This window comes from Pongo abelii, chromosome 10 (assembly GCF_028885655.2).
Source record: "Pongo abelii isolate AG06213 chromosome 10, NHGRI_mPonAbe1-v2.0_pri, whole genome shotgun sequence".
NCBI lineage: Eukaryota > Metazoa > Chordata > Mammalia > Primates > Hominidae > Pongo > Pongo abelii.
Genome location: NC_071995.2, coordinates 63,660,128 through 63,682,064, shown reverse-complemented (window position 1 = coordinate 63,682,064; position 21,937 = coordinate 63,660,128).

Sequence of the window (21,937 nt, the reverse complement as noted above, 5' to 3'; positions counted from 1 at the left end):
TGATCTGCCCACCTTGGCCTCCCAAAGTGCTGGGATTACAGGCATGAGCCACTGTGCCCCACCCGAAAGCAGTAGTGTTTCTATACACCAATAGCAAATAATCTGAAAAAGAAATCAAGAAAACAATCCCATTTACAGTAGCTACAAAAAACAGTACCTAGGAATAATTTTAACCAAGGAGATGAAAGATCTCTACAATGAAAACTATAATACATTAGTGAAATAAATTGAAGAGAATTCACATACACACACACACACACACACACAATGGAAAGATATCCATGTTCATAAATTTAAAGAATTAATATCCTTAAAATGCTGACACTACTGAAAGTGATCTATAGATTTAATGCTATTCATGTCAAAATACCAATGACATTCTTCACTGAAATAGAAAAAGCAAACTTAAAATTTATGCAGAACCAAAAAGACCCTGAATAGCCAAAGCAGTCCTGAACAAAAAGAACAAAACTGGAGGCATCAAACGGTCTGACTTCAAAATATACCACAAAGCTGCAGTAACCAAAACAGACACATAGACAAAAGGAACAAAATAGAGAACCCAGAAATAAATCCATGTATTTACAGCCAAGTGATTTTTGACAAAGATGCCAAGAACACACAATGTGGTAAAAACAATTTCTTCAATAAAGGGTGCTGGGAAAACTGAATCTTCTTATGCACAAGAAGGAAACTAGACCACTATATTTTACCATATATAAAAATCAACTCAAAATGTATTAAAGACTTCAATACAAGGCTTGAAACTGTAAAACTACTAGAAGAAAATATAGAGTAAAATTATTCAGGACATTGGTGTAGGCAAAGATTTTTCTGGATTAGACCTCAAAAGTACAGGCAAACAAAACCCAAAAATAGACAAATGGGATTATATCAAACTAAAAATCTTCTACACAGCAAAGGAAACCATCAATAGAGTAAAGAGATAACCTACAGAATTGGATAAACTATTTGCAAACTATCCATCCAACAAGGGATTCATATCCAGAATATAGAAAGACCTTAAACAACTCAATAGCAAAGAAATATATATATATATATATATTTGAGAAATATCTATTCAGATCATTTACCCATTTGAAAATAATATGGTAGTTGTATTTTTAGTTTTTTGAGGAAACTTCCTAATAAAAAATCTATTTTAAAATGGGCAAATGATCTGAATAGATATTTCTCAAAAAAAGACCATAGATAAAAGACAATATCCAAAAGACATATCCAAAAGACAATAAATGACCAATGTTGGTAAGAATTGGAAGAAAGAGGAATTCTTATACACTGTTGGTGGGAATGTAAATTGGTACAGCCATTATGGAAAACAGTATGAAGTTTCCTCAATAAACTAAAAATAGAACTACCATATGATCCAGCAATCCCACTACTGAGTGTTTATCCAAAGGAAAGGAAATTAGTATGTTGAAGAGATATCTCCACTCCCATGTTAATTGCATCATTATTCACAATAGCCAAGATATGGAATCAACCTACATGTCCATCAATGGATGAATGGATAAAGAAAATATGGTATATATACACAATGGAATATTATTCAACCATAAGGGAATGAAATCCTGTCATTTGTGGCAATATGGATGAGACTGGAAAACATTATATCAAGTGAAAGAAGCCAAGATCAGAAAGACAAATACCACATGTTGTCACTAATATGTGGGAGATTAAAAAGTTGATCTCATAAAATTAGAGAGTACAAGGCCTGGCACAGTGGCCCATTCCTGTAATCCCAGCACTTTGGGAGGCTGAGGCGGGCAGATCACGAGGTCAGGAGTTCGAGACCAACCTGGCCAATATGGAGAAACCCTGTCTCTACTAAAAAAATACAAAAATTAGCCAGGCATGGTGATGCACACCTGTAATCCCAGCTACTTGGAAGGCTGAGGCAGGAGAATCGCTGGAACCCAGGAGGCAGAGGTTGCAGTGAGCTGAGATAGCGCCACTGCACTTCAGCCTGGGTGACAAAGTGAGACTCCATCTCAAAAAAAAAAAAAAAGTAGAAAGTAGAGAGTAAAATAGTGGTTACCAAAGGCTGGGAAGGGTAGATGGGAGGATTGAGAAAGAGGTTAGTTAACAGGTACTAATATTATAGTTAGGTAGGAAGTTATACCTTAGGTAGTTAGGTAGGAAGAATAAGTTCTACTGTACTGTGGCACAGCAGGGTGACTGTAGTTAACAATAAGGTATATTTCAGAATAGCTAAAAGAGAGGGTGTTTAATTGTTCCTGATATAAAGTAATGACAAACGTTTGGGGTGATGGATATGCTGATTCCCCCAAACTGATCTTTATCCATCATATTGATGTATTAAAATATCACTTATACTTCACATATATGCACAATTATTATGTGTCAATTAAAAAATCTGAATAAAAAATGACTAAGAAGAGTTAAATTATGAATAAAATAGCTTTAGGAATAGCTTAGTCTATTTATTTTGTTTGTATTTCCCTTTTTACCTATGTACAAGAATGATATATGATAAAGAAATATCTATGTCTCAGTAAGCTTAAAGGAATTCTTTCACTAAGTACAAAATAAAAATTCTAAGTTAAAAAAAGCCTTGTGTCATTTAATTGGCATACTTTTCTCTTTTTATTATATCTATGGATGAGTCTTATAAGCAGCATTATCTTGGGCTTGATAAAATACAATCACAGTTGCACTCTTTGCAGAGGGGAAGAAAAAAGAAGAGGGAGTAAATAAAGATTGAGAGAGCAAGAAAGGAGAGATTTTTCTATGACTTTTTTGCTTGCCGCTATTTAGAAGTTCACAGCTGAAACTAGCCAATGGTTGTATCTAAAAATAGCAGAATAGTACATTACATGGTATAATAATTAAAATCAATGTGCCAAACATCTTCAAAGTAAGAAAATATAAGTAGAAGGCAAACGAATGATATTTATTTTATGACCTTTTAGTTGACTGCTACCATTTGGTGTTCCTGCAATGTGTTTCTTGGCAATTTGCAAGTGTGGGCTAATGAACATTTGAAACTGTGATGCTGATGGTTGTTTTTTCCACTTACGCTTTCCATTCTTACGAAAACCTAAGCCAACCAGTGCCTCTTTAAAGACTGAGTCAAGCTACTGAATGTTGGGAAATAACTGTAGTCCTCTGCTTCTGCCACTAGACAGTGTTCTCTCTCTATGTTCAATGCACTGACAATACTGTACTTCCTTAAATCAGAGAAACTGTCCATTCATTAGAAGAGGTAGCCCTTTAAATAACTGTAAACACTATACATAAATGGACTAGCTAATATTTACTACAGATCCTATCTGTGTTGTTGTCAGTGTTTTAAGTGCTTGTGTCCCCTGGATTTGCTCCAAGAGTAAGAGAGAGGAGATTCCCAGGAGGAACATTGCATTCTATGGCAAATTATTTTTTCTTGGGAAATGAATGATCTAAATTGAATGAATTCATTGACTGTTTAAACTGTAGGCATTAGCTCCCCAACTCACACCAAAGAAATCTGAAAGAAGAACTCTTGTTTCCTGGGAGGATGGAAAAGCAGAACAGAGATGGAGCTTATAGTTGTTGTTTTTTTTTTTTTTTTTTTTTTTTTTGAGATGGAATCTGGCTCCGTTGCCCAGGCTGGAGTGCATTGGCACAATCTCTGCTCACTGCAACCTCCGCCTCCCGGGTTCAAGCAATTCTTCTATCTCAGCTTCCCGAGTAGCTGGGACTACAGGTGTGTGCCACCAAGCCTCCTTAATTTTTGTATTTTTAGTAGAGATGTGGTTTCACCATGTTGGCCAGGCTGGTCTCGAACTCCTGACCTCATGATCCGCCCACCTCAGCCTCCCAAAATACTGGGATTATAGGCGTGAGCCACCACGCCGGGCCACTTATAGATATTTTTTTAAGCAAACAATTGACACATAGGCAAACAATTGACACACAGTTACAAATAGAGGTAGTGAGGTGTAGTGAACAGAACAAGGCTTTGATGTCAGACCTGGGTCAGCACCAAAACTGTGTGGTCTTGGGCAACTTACCTAAACCCTCAGAGTCTTAGTTACATAATCTGTTTGTTGTGTGGGAAGATTACATGAGATAATTAATTATTGATTCATAGTAGAAGCTCAGTAAATATTCATCGCTTTGGAAGACAGTGACTATTGGTATCATTAATTTTATAAACTACCTGTCCTTAAAATGTGTGATGTTATAAATAATGCTGCAATGAACATCTTTGTGCACAAATTTTTGTCAAATTCTTCACTTTTTTTTCTAAGAATTTGTTCTTGAAACTTTTCCATGAAATCACAAGGTCAAGGATGTAAACACTCTTTTTTGTTTTGTTTTGTTTTGTTTAGACGGAGTCTGCTCTGTTGCCCAGGCTGGAGTGTAGTGGCATGATTTAGGCTCACTGAAAGCTCTGCCTTCTGGGTTCAAACAATTCTCCCTGCCTCAGCCTCCCAAGTAGCTGGGATTACAGGCATGTGCCACCACACCTGGCTAATTTTTTTATTTAGTAGAGACGGGGTTTCACCATGTTGGCCAGGCTGGTCTCGAACTCCTGACCTCAAGTGATCCACCTGCCTCGGCCTTTCAAAGTGCTGGGATTACATGTGTGAGCCACCACACCCGGCCTGGATATAAACATTGTTTTTCAAATTTTAGTACATTAAAGCCTTTCCAGAAAGATTGCATCCTTTCATTGAATAAGAGAATATCTTTCTCATCTATGCCTCATAGGCATTACGTTTAATTTTGCTTGCTTGATAGTCAGTACCTTTTATTTTAATTTTGCTTTAATTAGTCCTTTTAGATTACTAATGAAAATTACCTTTATTATTCCTTAATAATTTGTATTATGATTTTTCATAAAATATTAATTTGTGGTATTTATTTCTTATTACGTTTTTACACCTATTAAGTGTAAAACTTATTAAGTTTTTACACTGATTATGAATCAACTACGTCTTCCATTGATCTCTTTCTAATCTTGTACTAATGTCATATTATTTTAATTATCACAGCTTTATGTTTGCCCAACCTTAAGTCGGCCGGGCGCAGTGGCTCACGCCTGTAATCCCAGCACTTTGGGAGGCCAAGGTGGGCGGATCACAAGGTCAGGAGATCTAGACCATCCTGGCTAATATGGTGAAACCCTGTCTCTACTAAAAATACAAAAAAATTAGCCGGGTGTGGTGGCAGGTGCCTGTAGTCCCAGCTACTCGGGAGGCTGAGGCAGGAGAATGGTGTGAACCCAGGAGGTGGAGTTTGCAGTGAGCCGAGATCGTGCCACTGCACTCCAGCCTGGGCGTCAGAGTAAGACTCTGTCTCAAAAAAAAAAAAAAAAAAGCCTTAAATCACCGAGTGCTCAAAAATAGCAAGGCATCATAGGATTCTGGGGAGAAAGCATCAAGAGAAAAAAGAATTAGTGAGACCAACACAAAGATAAAATGTTGGGAAGCCTCAATAAACTTCTTCATGGCTTGCATAAACCTAGAAGTAAGATTTGAAAACCTTCTTAAATCCATTATGGATCATGATAGAGAAAGAAAGACAGACGGAGAGAAAGATAGTTTTTTCTCTATGTCCTGATCAGCTATAATGACCAGATGCCAGATAACAAGTGGATCCCATTGCATATGCATTCATTGTGATATTTTATTCACCTGCAAATCTGATCATGTCACCGCTGTTTGGAACTTTTCAGTCATCTACCATTACATGAAGAGTAAAATCTAAATGTGGTTTACAAAGCACTGAATGACTTGGATCCTGCCTGTCTATCTAGTCTTGTCTCCCTCCAAGCCTCTGCCCAGGAGATGAGAGGACCTGGATTTCCCTGGGTCTCCATGTCCACCCCTGCTCTAGTGCCTCTGTAGCTCTGGCTGCAGCCTCACTCCCCCTTTTTCCATTCTCTTGATTTTTTTTGTCCAACAAATCCCCATAGTCCTTCAAGTTTCAGTTCAAATAGAAACTTCTTAATCAAGTCATCCCAGGCTCTCCTAGGTGTTCTCTTTCATACTGTCTACATCCCTCCATCATGGATAGCAATTGTTTCATTTCAAGTGTGTGTGCTCCAGAGAGGGAAGGACCAGGTTGTTTCATCTTTGAATCTCTGGCATCTAGCATGGTTCCTGGCACAGAGTCAATGATTAATAAAAGGTTTATAAATAAATAATGAGGCAAGAATTAGATCTCAGATGCAATGCAACATGTATAACCACATTTTCCCCTGCCCTGAGGAATACTCTAGGGTTAGAAAGCAAACACAACTCAGCAAACATTTCCCAATATAATCTTTTACTTTCTTTTCATTTGTTCTTTGCTATTGAAAGAAGGGCATATTTGAAGATTTTTCTTCACCTATCTTCACACATCTTATTGATGTGAAATAATCATAAAGCTCTTTTTGTAGAGGAAGTATGTGGCTGGGATAAACATGGCAAATCTAAAGAAGACCAGAGATATATCCCTGAACAAGCACCACGATCATCCAAAAAAGAGAACTCTCACAAATCCACCCATTCATCAAAAACACAAGTAAGACAAAAACTATCAGCACTTTCTAACCACAGAACTAAATTATAAACTTCCAGCTGCCAAGCATCACTTCAGATAATCCTCTTCTTTCTGGCCTTTATGAAGCTTTTACACATATCTCAATTTTGGTGCTAAAAATTAAGGTGTATCTGAAGTCTATAGCTGAGTATCAACCCCCACTGGCCTCAAAGTCCAGTGGTTCTGGGGAGAATCCCTGGGAAGTGGGCTAGACAGGAAGCAGAGCTACCTCTCACTTCCACAAGTTGTAATAGTCTTCTAGATCATGTCTGTGGTCAATGACTGGCCAGAACTGGCCAGCCTCCAACAGGCTTGTTTAGACTACTTGATGAGTTGACACAAGCAACGACTCTTTCCAGCGCTATTAGTGTCTGAACATTAACAAGCAATAGTGTTCAGTGAGACTATTAAAGAGAAAAGGCATTTTAATCTTTGTTTTGGAAGTGAGCCCTCCAAACAAACCCGTGGTGAGGGAGCCCTTGTAAGCCAGTTTCTGGATGGCAGCAGAGGATGGCAGGGCTTGGGCTGAGTCATCATAGGGATACTCTGCTCATAGCCAGAATAACTGGGAGGGACAGCAGGGAAGGGACACCCCCATTCCATACCCTTAGAGAAAGAAAATGCTAAGTACACCATGTGATGAATTTTCAGCACTCTGTCAGCAATATTATACATTTAAATTCCAAGCAAATGGTTTGCAAAGGACTCCCTTACCTTCACTAACTGCAAAGTAAACAAATCTCCAGGAGAGAGGGTTTCTCACCTTACAAAAAGTCCATTGGAATTTAGAGACTGCAGGATGGCCTGGCAGAATTTAGAATTATGGTTCTGGGAACTGGTGTGGTTCCCAGGTATGTCACTCTGTCAATGACAATCTCAACGGAAAGTGTAGAGACGGTGGCAAGAATGTGACACATGAGGCTGGATCTGTCATCAAGAGTGACCATCCCAAGCCAAAACAGAGGCAAGTGGTTCACACACAAAGGAGAAATGTGTGTTCATCATTGTTTCTCTTCTCTTGTTTTGTTTTGGTCAACAAACATGAAAACAGATAATTATGAAACTTACAGTTTGGAAAGTTCTTAGAAATCTTTTGCTCAAAGATCCATCTCTTTTACATATTATTAAGTTGTAGTTGGAGGTGGGCAGCAGATAATGAAGGCTTCAATCATAGTTTTCAGCATATAGCAATAACTGTCTAAGTTTTTTCCCTGAGGAGTTATAAACCAGACTGAGGAAAGTTAAATCTCTCAGCATTCATGAGTATGAATCAAGAATACTTTGTAGGGCCAACTTACCAAATCAAGTACATACTGAGTTTATGGAGTATGCAACAGTGTTTATTGTTAATCATTCTTCTGCACTGTTTGCAAAAAGCAAGAAATTTTTGAATGTTCCACAAAATCTGTTTTCTTCTAACTATTCAGGTAACTGGGTCCATCATTAATTTGATTTACATAGCAGAGGCTGAAATGAAAAGCAAAATTTTAACTACAGTCTATCACCCACATTTAATAAAAATGTTTTAAAATGGGAGTGAGTGACAAATAAGTAAAACTATCATATATTCGAGTTAAAGAGGAAGGGAAATTGGACCTGCCTGTCCTTTCATCCTCCCCCTCTATTACTGAGAAAGATATAAATAGTGGATTGTGAAAGCCCAAATAGTAATCTGATAGAGATTTCTGATCTTGGAGAACAAAAAAGAGGAAGAAATGGTTGCATCCTCAACTATATTAGTGATTACAACTGGCGACAGCAAGCCTGTTGCAAATATTTCTATTTTGACATTAGGAATAATAGAAGAGATACCTGGTGTCTGTTTTTCTATTTTCAAGATAAGGAAGTGGATATGTGATGACTTAAGGTTATCAAAAAGGTAGTCATAGCTGCTTTTTGCTTTACTTATCTGTATTTCTCAGGCATTCAGATTTTAGAAAGTTGGCAATTATTAGTGTAATTACCTCTATCTTATTCCCAGTTTAAAACTAGAACTTCAAGCCACCAGCCTGCTATTTAAGTCATGTGTTTATCACTGTGATAGGTTGAATAATAACCCCCAACAAGTGACCTGGGTCTTGATCCCTGGAACCTGTGAAAGTTACCTTGTATGATAAAAAGGACTTTGCAGATGGGATTAAGTTTAGTTTCTTGAGATGGGGAAGTTATCCTGGATTATCCTGATGGGCCCTAAATGCAATCACAAATATTCTTTTAAAAGGAAGATTTGGCCGGGGGCAGTGGCTCACATCTGTAATCCCAGTCCTTTGGGAGGCCGAGGTGGGTGGATCATCTGAGGTCAGGAGTTTGAGACCAGCCTGGCCAACGTGGTAAAACGCTGTCTCTACTAAAAATACAAAAAAATACCAAAAAATAGCCTGATGTGGAGGTGCACGCCTGTAATTCCAGCTGCTAGGGAGGCTGAGGCAGAAGAATTGATTGAACCTGGGAGGCAGAGGTTGCAGTGATCTAAGGTTGTGCCACTGCACCCCGGCCTGGGTGACAGAGCAAGACTCTATCAAAAAAAAAAGGGAGATTTGATGAGAGACAGAAGAAAAGGCAACAAAACAACATGCTACGTTGTTGGCTCTGAAGATGGAGGAAAAGGTCATGAGCCAAAGGAAGCAAGGAGAGCAACTCCAGCAGCTGGAACAGGCAGGCAGACGGTTCTTCCCTCCAGCCTCCAGAAGGTATGCAGTCCTGCTGACATCGTGGCTTAAACCTGGTCAAACTATTTTGGACTTCTGGCCTCCAGAACTGTACAAAAATAAATTTCTGATATTTTAAGTGACCCGATTTGTGAGAATTTGTTACAGCAGCCACAGGAAACTAATATAATTAGCTTTCTTTTAACTGGCTTGGTATCACTCATAAAATTAAGTTTTCTTTTTTTCTTAGAGATATGCAAGTATGAGAAATCTGGACTTCATAAGAAGTTATGTCATAATGCAGCACATTAAATCGAGGCACTCTGTTCCTTTTAAATCAGTCATATTTGGAAGGATACTTTAGCTCAACTATTTTTTGGCTGGCAATTTGTAGCTTGTATCATATAAATCAAAGAGGATATATGATATAGTATGGCTGTGTGTCTCCACCCGAATCTCATAATGAAATGTAACTCTCAACGTTGGAGGTGGGACATGGTGGGAGATGATGTGATCATAAGGGAGATTCCTCATGAATGGTTTATCACCACCCCCCTTAGTACTGTCTTTGTCTAGTGAGTGAGTTCTGTGAGATCTGGTTGTTTAGAAGTGTGTAGCACCTCCTTGGTCTTGATCTTGCTCTTGCTCTTGCTCCTGCATCCATCATGCAAGACACCTGCTCTCCCCTTGCTTTCCACCATATTTGGAAGCTTCTGAGGCCTCTCCAGAAGCAGATGCCACTATGCTTCCTATACAACCCGCAGAACCATAAGCCAATTAAACCTCTTTTCTTTATAATTACCCAGTCTCAGGTATTTCCTTATAGCCCTGTGAGAATGGACTAATGCAATATATTTAAAAGATTAGTATATTTTTGACAAAATTTTTTACTCAATATTTAAAGTTTGCCAGTTTGGAGACTGGGCAGTGGCTCACACCTGTAATCCCAGCACTTTGCGAAGCTGAGGTGGTCAGATCAGTTGAGCCCAGAAGTTCAAGGCCAGCTTAAGCAACGTGGTGAAAGCCTGTCTCTACAAAAGATACAAAATTTAGCCAGGAGCAGTGGCATGCACCTGTAGTCCCAGCTACTCAGGAGGCTGAGGTGGGATGATCGCTTGAGCCTGGGAGGTGGAGGTTGCAGTGAGCCAAGATGGCACTCCTGCATTTTAGCCTGGGTGGCAGAGTGAAACTCTCTCATATACATATATACAAATTTCCAGCTTAAACTGATTGTTCTTTCAAAACAAGTTAGTCTTTCTAGGATAGTTTTCCCCACTTCCAACCAAGAAATTAAATGAAGCAATGGTGGCAATCTATGTTAAAATGTTTGTCCTTTAAACTGTTTTCAAAAGTCTCTAGAGGCTGGACATGGTGATTCACACCTGTTATCCCAGCCCTTTGGGAGGTTGAGGTGGACGATTTTTTGAGACCAGGAGTCCAAGACCAGCCTGGGCAACATAGCATAACCCCATCTCTACAAAAAAAATTTAAAAAATTAGCCAGGTGAGGTGGTGCACACCTATAGTTGGGAGGCTGAGGCAGAAAGATTGCTTGAGCCCAACGGGAGTTTGAGGCTGTAGTGTGTTATGATTGCACCACTGCATCCACTCTGGGTGACAGAGAGATACCCCATCTCTTAAAAAAAATTCCTTTGAGATGGTTGCATTGTAAACATCTGAAATTGCGTGGGACCAATTAGGATATAACTAGTGAGGAAGTGATTCTTGACAGAAGCATTGTAGAAAGATGAGACCATTGACGTACACATCTAATTACCAAGCCTCTTTTGGAGTATAGACTCTCTCCCTTACACACTGATATTTTGGTATGACACCTTTATGAAATACCTTCCCTACCCTCTACTCTACTCACTTCCCAAATTGCAAAACACAGAAGTGGAGATTGTTGAAGGAAAAAGAGCACATCCTACTCATACACTAATTTCAGGGAAAAGGATTCGATGCTCCAAATGGTTGATATGTTTGTTGTCTGGTCTTAGTAGCAGAAGACAGACCAAAACCCAAGTCTCCTGACTCCCATTCCAGCACCTTTCCCACTTGTTAATGGGTATTTTCCCCTTTCCTAATCTTCAACAGAACTTATTTTACTTCAGAGGGGAAATTAGATTTTAAGTATCTTTTAGAACCACAGGCTTTAAAAAAAGAAACTTAGAGACAATCTACTGAAGTCTCCCAATTTCCTGAGCCAGGCAAGTTGCTCAGCTTCACACAGGTCACCAATGGCAGCAGTAAGCTTGGATCACACATCTCTGTCTCTCATTTTCCTACATGTGATAATCTCTCAGGTTCATTTCTTTTCCTCATTCCTCTCCCTTCCAATGATCTGAGGCAATCTTCAATGCCTAAAATTGAGCCTCTTGTTCTATAATCTTCTGTCAGGCTCTTCTGCCCTCCTAACAGGACAGCCTAATTCCCCTGGCCCACAACCTGTCCAGAGAGTAGTGAAATAGGGATTGCTCATTCTTCTAGGAGTCTCTTCTTCCCTTTGAGTAGAAATAAGATCTTGAACACATCAGAGGGTTCTTCACCAGGGATTTGGGGATAGAGATACAATTTTCCTGTAATTCATGGGAACTGTACATGCATTCGTTGTTTGGAACTTTTAACATCAATTTCCCAAGAGCCCTCCAGCTATCTATGGGCCTTTGTGCACAGTGGCTTAGAAAGGCTAACACAATTACCTCGTGACTACACTCTCTGAATTATTTCTCTGTGAAGCCCTCTCTCTTCAAGACTGAAAACTATCTGAAGTCCTAAATTATGCCTTCACTGCTTATCAGATTTTCATCTCATATGATCTTATTAACTCATCCAGCACACATTAATTAGTACCCACTATGCCAGACAGTGTGCCAGCTACCAGAGAGACAGTGTTAAATGAAGCAGACGTGGCTCTTGCCCTCACGGAGCTTACCATCTTTTCTTCCTATCAAATTTAACTCCCCTATCACCACTAGTTAGCAAATATCCAGTGTTATGAATGTAGTTTTTCTTTCTAGCCAAAGACACACCAGCTTCTAAATAAATTGGTAAAATAATTCATGTTCTCTACATACAAAGAGTTGCTGAGATTGTTGAGCTTGGAATCTCATATATAGAGAGCGTTATTTCTTTTTCTTCCTTATTAAATTTATAATTATTCTTTTAGCCTCTCTATCCCATAGCCACCTTGCTACTAGTTCATCCTTATAGTTACCTCCCAAATAATCCTTCAGCTGAGTGCACTTCAAAGCCCAAGGATAAAACTCTTGGGAGTGTTTTATGCATGAGTACTCTCCTGCTTTGTCCAGCTTGGTCAGGAGTTTATGAGGATGGGTCTATGAGGTTTCAAGATGAGCAAGATAGGAAATGAGAGAACTGCATAATTTTCCTTATTTGGTTTGCTGCCGATTGCTATGTCATCAAGTCAGTGTAACAATGGACATTTATTGAACACCTCCTTTGCAGTAGATACTGTGCTGAACACAGGAGTTCAGGAGATGTATACTTTATGTCCACAAGGAGCTCAGAGACCATGAATTTAACCAGTCCTTGCAAGATAATATGATTTCTTTCCTCTTAATTAGTGTAATTCAAGTGGATGATAAATTAGATCACATGCACATGTGAAACTGTAAGCAATTGGCTCTTTATGCTTGGTAGATTGCAAGAAGGCCCACATTGGCAAGGTCCAAATGTTGGCAGCTGGTTATCCAGCTCATTGCTATGCCATTTGTTGTTTCTTCTCTTGGTGATGAGTGTTGCTCAGGACCAATGACCATCTGTGCTTTTCTGCTATGTTCATTGGTAGTGATTGAATAAATGAACATGATATGGAGGGAAAAGGATTGGTTTTAGGGTCAGAGGATCTATGTTATAACCCCAGCTCTGCTACTTGCTAGCTGTGTAACTTTAGATACATTTTAAAATTTCTTACTATCTTCATCTGTAAAAATGGAGATAAGGGTATCTCTTCATAGTGCTTTTTAAAAAGGATCAAATAGAATAACACATGAGAAGCATCTTCAGCAAAACCTGGGCACCATTGCCCTAGGCAGAACATAATAGTGCTCTTTTGGAACTAGGTCACCACCATAGACTGAGATTCTTTAGAAAGAGCTGATATTTCAGCTCGTGGACACTGGTAGGGCTGTGCTTGGTTTTTATGACTGGGATCATTTTGATTAGCTGGTGCTTATACTAGACCAATGGTAAAATATTTTGAATTTCACTCTTGCCTTGCAGGAAACTCTTTTCAGGGTAAAAGTTGTTAGTATGGTAGATCTAGGGCAGTTGAAACAACCCTATAAAATCCAATGCTTTGGCTGGGAGCGGTGGCTCATGCCTGTAATCCTAGCATGTTGGGAGGCCGAGGCAGGCAAATAATGAGGTCAGGAGTTCGAGACCAGCCTGGCCAACATGGTGAAAAGCTGTTTCTACTGAAAATGCCAAAAAAAAAAAAAAAAAAAAATTAGCTGGGCCCATGGTGGTGCATGGCTGTAATCCTAGCTACTTGGGAGGCGGAGGCAGGAGAATCGCTTGAACCCAGGAGGCAGAGGTTGCAGTAAGCAGAGATTGCGTCATTGCAGTCCAGCCTGGGTGACAGAGCAAGACTCCGTCTCAAAAACAAAAAAGAACAAAAACAAAAACAGAAACAAAAAATCCAATGCTTCCTTTTTACAACAATACCTTTTATTATCCTAAAATACAATTCATAGATAATGCAACCTACTTACATATAACACCTAACTGTTATATAAAGGCCAACTAGGGAAAAGTAATTTATAACAAGAATCATACATGCCTCAATATGTAAATATATGGGCATCAAGACACTGAAAGACATAATAAAGTGATTATATGCTTGCACTTATTTATAATGAATAAATGGGAGTTAAGGTCAGCAGCCATTCTGCAAAAGATGCTGGGAAAATTCAAGAGAAAAAGTACAAATTGATATTAGAATAAAAACTAGCGTTGGGATAAGTAATGACAGGCTATACATTTTTGTATATAATAATATAAAGAGGAAACTCATTTTAAGTATAGGAAAATGTCAGCTGGGCATGGCGGCTCACACCCGTAACACCAGCACTTTGGGAGCCCAAGGAGGGTGGATCATGAGGTCAGGAGTTCAAGATCAGCCTGGCCAAGATGGTGAAACCCCATCTCTACTAAAAATACAAAACTTAGCCGGGCGTAGTCGTGGGTGCTTGTAATCCCAGCTACTCAGAAGGCTGTGGCAGAATTACTTGAACCTGAGAGGCGGAGGTTGCAGTGAGCTGAGATCGCGCCACTGCACTCCAGCCTAGGCGACAGAGCGAGACTCTGTCTCAAAAAAAAAAAAAGAAAATGTCAAGAAGAAATTGAGTCAAATTGTAGAACATGAAGTCCAATATTCTTGTAAATGAACTATTTTTTTTAAAGTTTTATCTTATTTTTTATTGACACATAATAGTTGTACATATTTATGGGGTACAATGGGATGTTTTAATACATGTATACATTGTGTAATAATCAAAATTATGGTAATTAGCAAATCCACTATCTCAAACACATTATTTCTCTGTGGTGAGAACATTCAGAATCCTCGCTTCTAGCTATTTTGAAATGCACAATAATACATTATTGTTAACTATAGTCACCCTATTGTGCAATAGAACATGAGAACTTATTCCTCCTATTTAATTGTAGCTTTGTACTTATTGATAAACCTCTCTGTCTCCCCTCTATTTCTACCCTTCCCAACCTATAAGAACTACTATTCTATTCTCAGTTTCTATGGGATCAACTTTTTAAGATTCCATGTATGAGTGAGATTATGCAGTATTTGTCTTTCTGTGTCTGGCTTTTTTCACTTAACACAATGTCCTCCAGATTCATCCATGTTGTCACAAAAGAGGATTTCATTCTTTTTTAATGGCTGAATAGTATTCCGTTGTGTATATATACCACATTTTCTTTATTCATTCATCCATCGATGCACACTAAGAATGATTCCATAACTTGGCTACTGTTAATAGTGCTGCAGTTAACATGGAAGTACAGATATCTCTTCAACATATTGATTTCTTTTCCTTCGGATATATATCCAGTAGTGGGATTTCCGGATCATATGGTAGTTCTATTTTTAGTTTTTTGAGGAACCTCTACACTGTTTTCTATAATGGCTATATTAATTTACATTCCTACCAACAGAGTATAAGAATTCCCCTTTCTTCACATCCTTGTCAACGCTTGTTATCTTTTGTCTTTGATAATAGTCATTCTAACTAGAGTGAGGTGATCTCACTGTAGGTTTGATTTGCATTTCCATGATAAATAGTGATGTTGAGCATTTTTTCATATACCTGTTGGCCATTTTTATGCCTTCTTTTCAGAAATGACTATTCAGATTTTTTGCCCATTTTTTATCAGGTTTTTTGGGGTTCTTTCTCCTCTCTCTCTGTCTTTTTTTTTTTTTTTTTTTTTGCTATTGAAGTATTTGAGTTTGCTGGGCCCTGCTTATAAGTGTAATGTCAAAATAATTCCCAATGTTATGACATGGATTAGGATAATGACTAAATATCAAAGAAACTTCTATCTCCTATATGGTAAGAAGATAGAATTCCTTATAATTCATTTTCTGTTATTTTAAAAGTCCTTGCAGACAATATCTTTTGATAGGCAATGAGAAATAGAAGGTAGTTTGGGAAAAGAAATTGTAGTTCAAGAGGTTGTAGAAAAGTTGTGTGGTACACCGTAAGATTAAAAATAGCGAGCAACCCTCAAAATTGGCAAATACTATCAAAATGTAATTTTCACAATCACATCACCGATTTCGTATTATTCTGCCTCAAAATTTTTTACTATAAAATATAATCAGCATTATTAATAAATCTTGATTTGATTTGTGTGTTTTATATGTGTTTGCTAATATGATAATATTTCATGCTAAGGCCATTAAAAGAAGTCTCAGATTTTTTTTTTTTTGAGACGGAGTCTTGCTCTGTCGCCCAGGCTGGAGTGCAGTGGCGCGATCTCAGCTCACTGCAAGCTCCGCCTCCCGGGTTCACACCATTCTCCTGCCTCAGCCTCCCAAGTAGCTGGGACTACAGGAACTCACCACCACACCCGGCTAATTTTTTGTATTTTTAGTAGAGACAGGGTTCACCGTGTTAGCCAGGATGGTCTTGAGTCTCAGATCTTGTTTATTGTGATCTTCTGTGACATCTCTAGATGCAGACTGGAACAATTTTGTTGTCCAGCAATTCAAGACTTTAAGCAGTGTGGAAATTGGTGGCCCAATTTTTCAAAATGACAAGCAACTCTTACGAATGTTCTCAACAAAACAAAGTGATTTTTGGTCAGTCGTCTTCCTGAAAATTATGTGTCTATTAAAACTACTAAAAAAAACCTTTGTGTCTGTATATAAAGTAGCATTTGGTTTCAGGCTGAGATAATTATAAACAAATTTCTCACTTACATGACTATTTTCTGGGGTATTTAAAAGCTGTCCAAGCGGTCTGAGACTTCTTCACTGAGTGCTTCTTCCCTGCACCGTAGGACATCTGGTATTCTTGCTCCATCAAATGGTAGAAGTATCCCCAATAATTGCGAAAACCAAAAATACTCCCACAAATTTCCAAAAAGGCCTCTAGGGGGAGGTACTATCTCTGCTGAGAAACAGTGATCCAGATCCATGTCCTTGCACTAGCAATGAAGACCATTCTCTTCTAGCCTCTGAACACAAACTTTCGCCACTGTTTCTATGTTGCATTGTACAGGCAATTCTACAAGTGATCATTCCAGTTTTAATGGCAAAAGAACTATAGAAAAACTAAACTATTTCTTAAGGTAACTCTTGACTAGAAGTCTAGTCTGTTAAGACCTTGTTGTTACTATACATATATGTATGTATATGTGTATGTGTGTATATATGTATGTGTATATGTGTATGTGTGTGTATGTGTGTGTGTGTGTGTGTGTGTGTGTGTGTATGATGGGATCTCGCTTTGTCCCCCAGACTGGAGCGTAGTGGCATGATCATAGCTCACTGCTGCTTCGAATTCCTGGGCTCAAGGGATCCTCCCGCCTCAGCCTTCTGAGTAGCTGGGAACCACAGGTGCGCACCATCATGCCCAACTAATTTTTTTATTTTTTGTGGTGACAAGGTCTTACTATGTTGCCCAGGCTGGTCTTGAACTCCTGGGCTCAAGTGATCCTCCCACCTCAGCCTCCCAAAGTGCTGACAATATAGGCGTGACCACTGTGCCTGGTTCCTATTGTTATTCTGTACTCATAACACAACGGTTGCAACCCAGGGAGAGAGTTTTCTATGTTGTATGTCTGTGCATGGGCACCACTGGAGAGATATGAGGGCAATAGCCTGTTGAGGGCAGGGATTTGCCTCTTTCATGTCTCCATTTTCCCCTTCCTTCCTTCCTTCCTTCCTTCTTTCCTTCCTTCCTTCCTTCTTTCTTTCTTTCTTTTTTTTTTTTTCAGAGTCTCACTCTGTCACCCAGGCTGGAGTTCAGTGGTGCAATCTTGGCTCACTGCAACCTCCACCTCCCAGGTTCAAGCGATTCTCCTGCCTCAGCCTCCCAAGTAGTTGGAACTACAGGCACAGGCCACCATGTCCGTGTCCGGCTAATTTTTGTATTTTTAGTAGAGACGGGGTTTCACCATGTTGGTCAGGCTGGTCTCAAACTCCTGACCTCGTGATCTGCCTGCCTCGGCCTCCCAAAGTGCTGGGATTACAGGCATGAGTCACCGCACCCGGCCTATGTCTCCATTTTCTAGGGCAGTGCCTAGTGCATATTTGCTGCTGCCATTCATTTCTGTTGGGTAAAGGTTGAAAGAGGCATGCTGACACACAGGTCGTGATGCAGGGTAGAGGAAAAGGGGATGGAGTCAGAGGTTAGCACTATATATTCACCCTTTAGGGAGGATGGCCATTTGTAAAAACTGGTGACTGAGGGCCACACCAGGCTCAATCACAATCCTGGAGGAGGCTGTTAGACCAGAAGGTATGTGAGGTAGGTTGAAAGAGAAGGGAGTTAGGAAGAGATGGCATTCTCAAGGCTGGGGGAGCACAGTAACCAGGAGTCTTGGGAAGCCGTGTAGGAGAGCAGGGAAACCGCTCTACTGATTCAAGCCTCCATAGCTAGTTTGAGACCCAAGTACGGGACTATTGAGGAGGGTCCTCAATAATAAAGTACAGTGCAGTGGTACTGGCATCACATTGGAGTTTAAGAAAATGCTTTAGATCTCAAGGAGATCTGAGGAAGGAAGCAGGACCCCAGGCTGGAAACTGCAGAACAGAATCGAAGGAAGTATCCCAGTGCTATGGCCTGAATAGGGATACAGGGACTAGGTATGGAATGAGTTGTGCAGGGGAATGATATGACCAACCAAGGGCCTTAGTCTCCAGTCTCAGATATGCCTGACAGCAAGTGGGATTTCAAGGGTAATGTCGTGGGACAGAGTCTATCATTTGGGCCCCTTGAGTGGGAAGAAAGGATGAATTCCAATGAAAGAGAACCTGAGGCTGTTTAAGAAATCTAGGGTTGATCTGGACAGTAGGGTCAGGCTGGGCTGAGTTTTGAAGGACTGGATAAAGCAGAAGGAAGGGAAGTAAGCCAGGTGGGTGGTAGAAGTGAGGTGGGATAGACAGCAACATTTATTAAGTATAAAGTTGGCTTGGGTGATATATTTTGACCTATAATGTATGATGAGGTGCTTGAATTATGATTAATTTTTACTATATAAGTAAATCACAGGAACTTACTAAGAAAGGTCTAATTCTTAGTGTCCCAACCAGAGGGCAAGCAGACCAAAAATTTCAGGCTTATTTCCAGTAACTAAAATGTTGGGGAATGGTCTAAAATGTTCCAGATGGAATGTAACTTGAAGTGGGAAGCAGGAAGTAGGGAGAAGTGTGTGCCGTTTCTCACCTTGACTTTACATCTGTTATTACTTTCTTATTTCCCTGAAATACTAGGCTTGTCTCCACAAAAAACAATTCCTCATGCATACTAGCTCCTCTCACCTCCCCTCCCATAACAAAAAGAAGGCAATGGTATAAATGTGAGGCCCTTTTGTTTCTCAACCTATCAATAGGATTGACTGTATTTGAACATCAGATATCTTAAATTTCAATATTGCCGTCTCCTCAAAAAAGTAATGACTGCTTATGTAGAAACAAATATCACATCACTGCTTAATGCCAGGGTTTGATGACATGGCACTTCACTACAAACTAAAATCTCAGCATAACATTTTTGATGTTGTGGAAGTCTCAAAATTCTTGGTACATATTACTCCTGAGTAGGGTCCATTGGGGACCACAACTTGTCTACAAAATCAGGCAGAAGTCACTATTTCAATCTGACATTTTTTACAGATTGAAACAAAGAATGAAAGAAAATTGTTAAAAGACTAGACAGTAAATCAAGTAGATGAAATTTAAGTCAAGATACCTGTCTCAAGGTCTAGGAAGACATGCTTGCTCAAGAATATCATAACACTTTTGTTGGTTCCAGTGTGGATTAGATTAAGAAGCAGTAAATTTAGATTCTGGGGGTGTTTACAAAGCAAGGATGAGATTTCCCACAGTGATACTTCATGGTGATCAAATAGCTGTGGACAAGGATCTATGACAAAATGCTGTGAACCTAATACAATAGCTGCTAAGGGCCAGAACTGCGCACTTGAATGGTAACTAGTGAAACATTGCTGTCACTCTGTGAATATCACTTCTCACTGTTTCCCAGACACCCCTCCCCCCTTTTTTTAAGTAAGTTTACAGTCAGGTTAACCTATAGTACCAAGAAAGCCTTCCACACTTAACAAGAACCATGACTGAAAAGTCAGTAAAAATATACTAACCAGGTTGGATAAATTAAGACCATCATTACTATTTTGCAAATAGAATGTTTCTCTTTCCCTTACCTAGAACTCCCTCTAAACACCCTCTACTGATCTAAACACCATGCCTCAAGGCCCAGTGTAAGTCATTTATCATCCCAGTCCCTGAACCTCACCGATTGCCTCCTACAGTCCTGATAGTCTCAACTGCATAATTCAACATGCATTTCTTTGCGTGCGGGTTTTTTTTTTTTTCTGTCTTGCTATTGTTTCCAATATTAATCTTGCCTCCTCCACCAGTGCAAATATTCCCTTAAGGCAAACTTCATGTGGTAAGCATCTTTTGCATTCAACTGGTACAGAAATGAGTTACTATTTTTGGCAAAATGACTTTACAATTCACAAAGCACTTTCCCATGTATCCTCATTTAATCCTCATGATAATTCAGTGAGGATGATACTATCATTACCCTCATTTTACAGACCAGGAAATAGGCTCATACAGGCCAAATTATTTGCCTAGGATCACACCCTCAGAGAATGCGGGACTAACATCCAACTCAGCACTCCAGGATTCTAAATCCTTGGCAATTTTCACTATATAGTCAGCCTCTTCCTAATAGGTTGCTCAGTGGACCTACAATTACTTTGCAGGTTAATTCTGCTTATAAGCGGGGTAGGTATGTTTATGATTGTTGTGTCATACAGGATAGAATTCGGTCTGAAAATTCAAATGTTTTAAAGGTTTATGCAAGAGCTTTAAGCACATCAGTATTGTAGGAAGAGATTGAAGGGAACTCCATTTTCCATTTGCATTGTTGACTGAAACATGTAGTTTTAGACATATGAAATATTTGTATACTTAATATGAAATATGAAAATAATATAATATAATAATATAATATAGCTTTCACTTATTCATTCTACTACTGTGGAATATTCCTTTATGTGACTAATTCCAAATTTATATATCCTCTCTACTAAATAAATGTCTGTTAGTGGACATTTAGGTCACTTCCAGTCTTCCACAATGATAAACACTACTGGTCTAGATAAGCTTATATATGTCTCCCATGCACACGTGCTAGAATTTCTCTAGCGTCTGTATCTTGGAGTGAAATAGTTGGGTCATTAGGCACAAGTATCTTCGACCAAGATAAGAGTTTCCATAGTTTCCTCACTAACATTTTTTATTATCATCTTTCAAAAATGTTTCCAGAATGATAGATATGAAATGGTAACTTCTCGTAGTTTAAATTTGCATTTTTCTAATTACTAATAATGTTGAGCATCTTTTCATATATTTATTAAGCATTCCCATTTTATCTTCTCTGAAATTTGTTTATAGTCTGTATTCATTTTTCATTGGTTTGCTTGAGTTTTTCTTATTGATTTGGGAAGTTCTCCATAGACTGTGGATATGAGTATTTTGTCAGTTATATGCATCGCTAATGTCTTCTTCCAATCTGTGCTATCTTTTTATTTCAATGATTTATTTTGATCACAGTTTTAAATTTTAATGTAGTCACTCATTAATCTTGTTTTCTTTATGATTTTGATTTCAGTTTATATCTCAAGATATCTTAAGATATTCTTCCAAAGTGAGGTCATAAGGATGAGGTTATAGTGTGTTAGGGAAATATATTTACCCAAAAGTTTTGGTGCTTTTTTTTTTCCATGTTTAGTTTTTTTTTTTTTTTTGAGATGGAATCTCACCCTGTCACCCAGGCTGGAGTGCAGAGTGCAATGGCGCAATCTCAGCTCACTGAAACCTCCACCTCCTGGGTTCAAACGATTCTCTTGCCTCAGCCTCCCAAGTGGCTGGGATTACAGACACGCGCCACAATGCCCAGCTTATTTTTGTATTTTTAGTGGAGATGGGGTTTC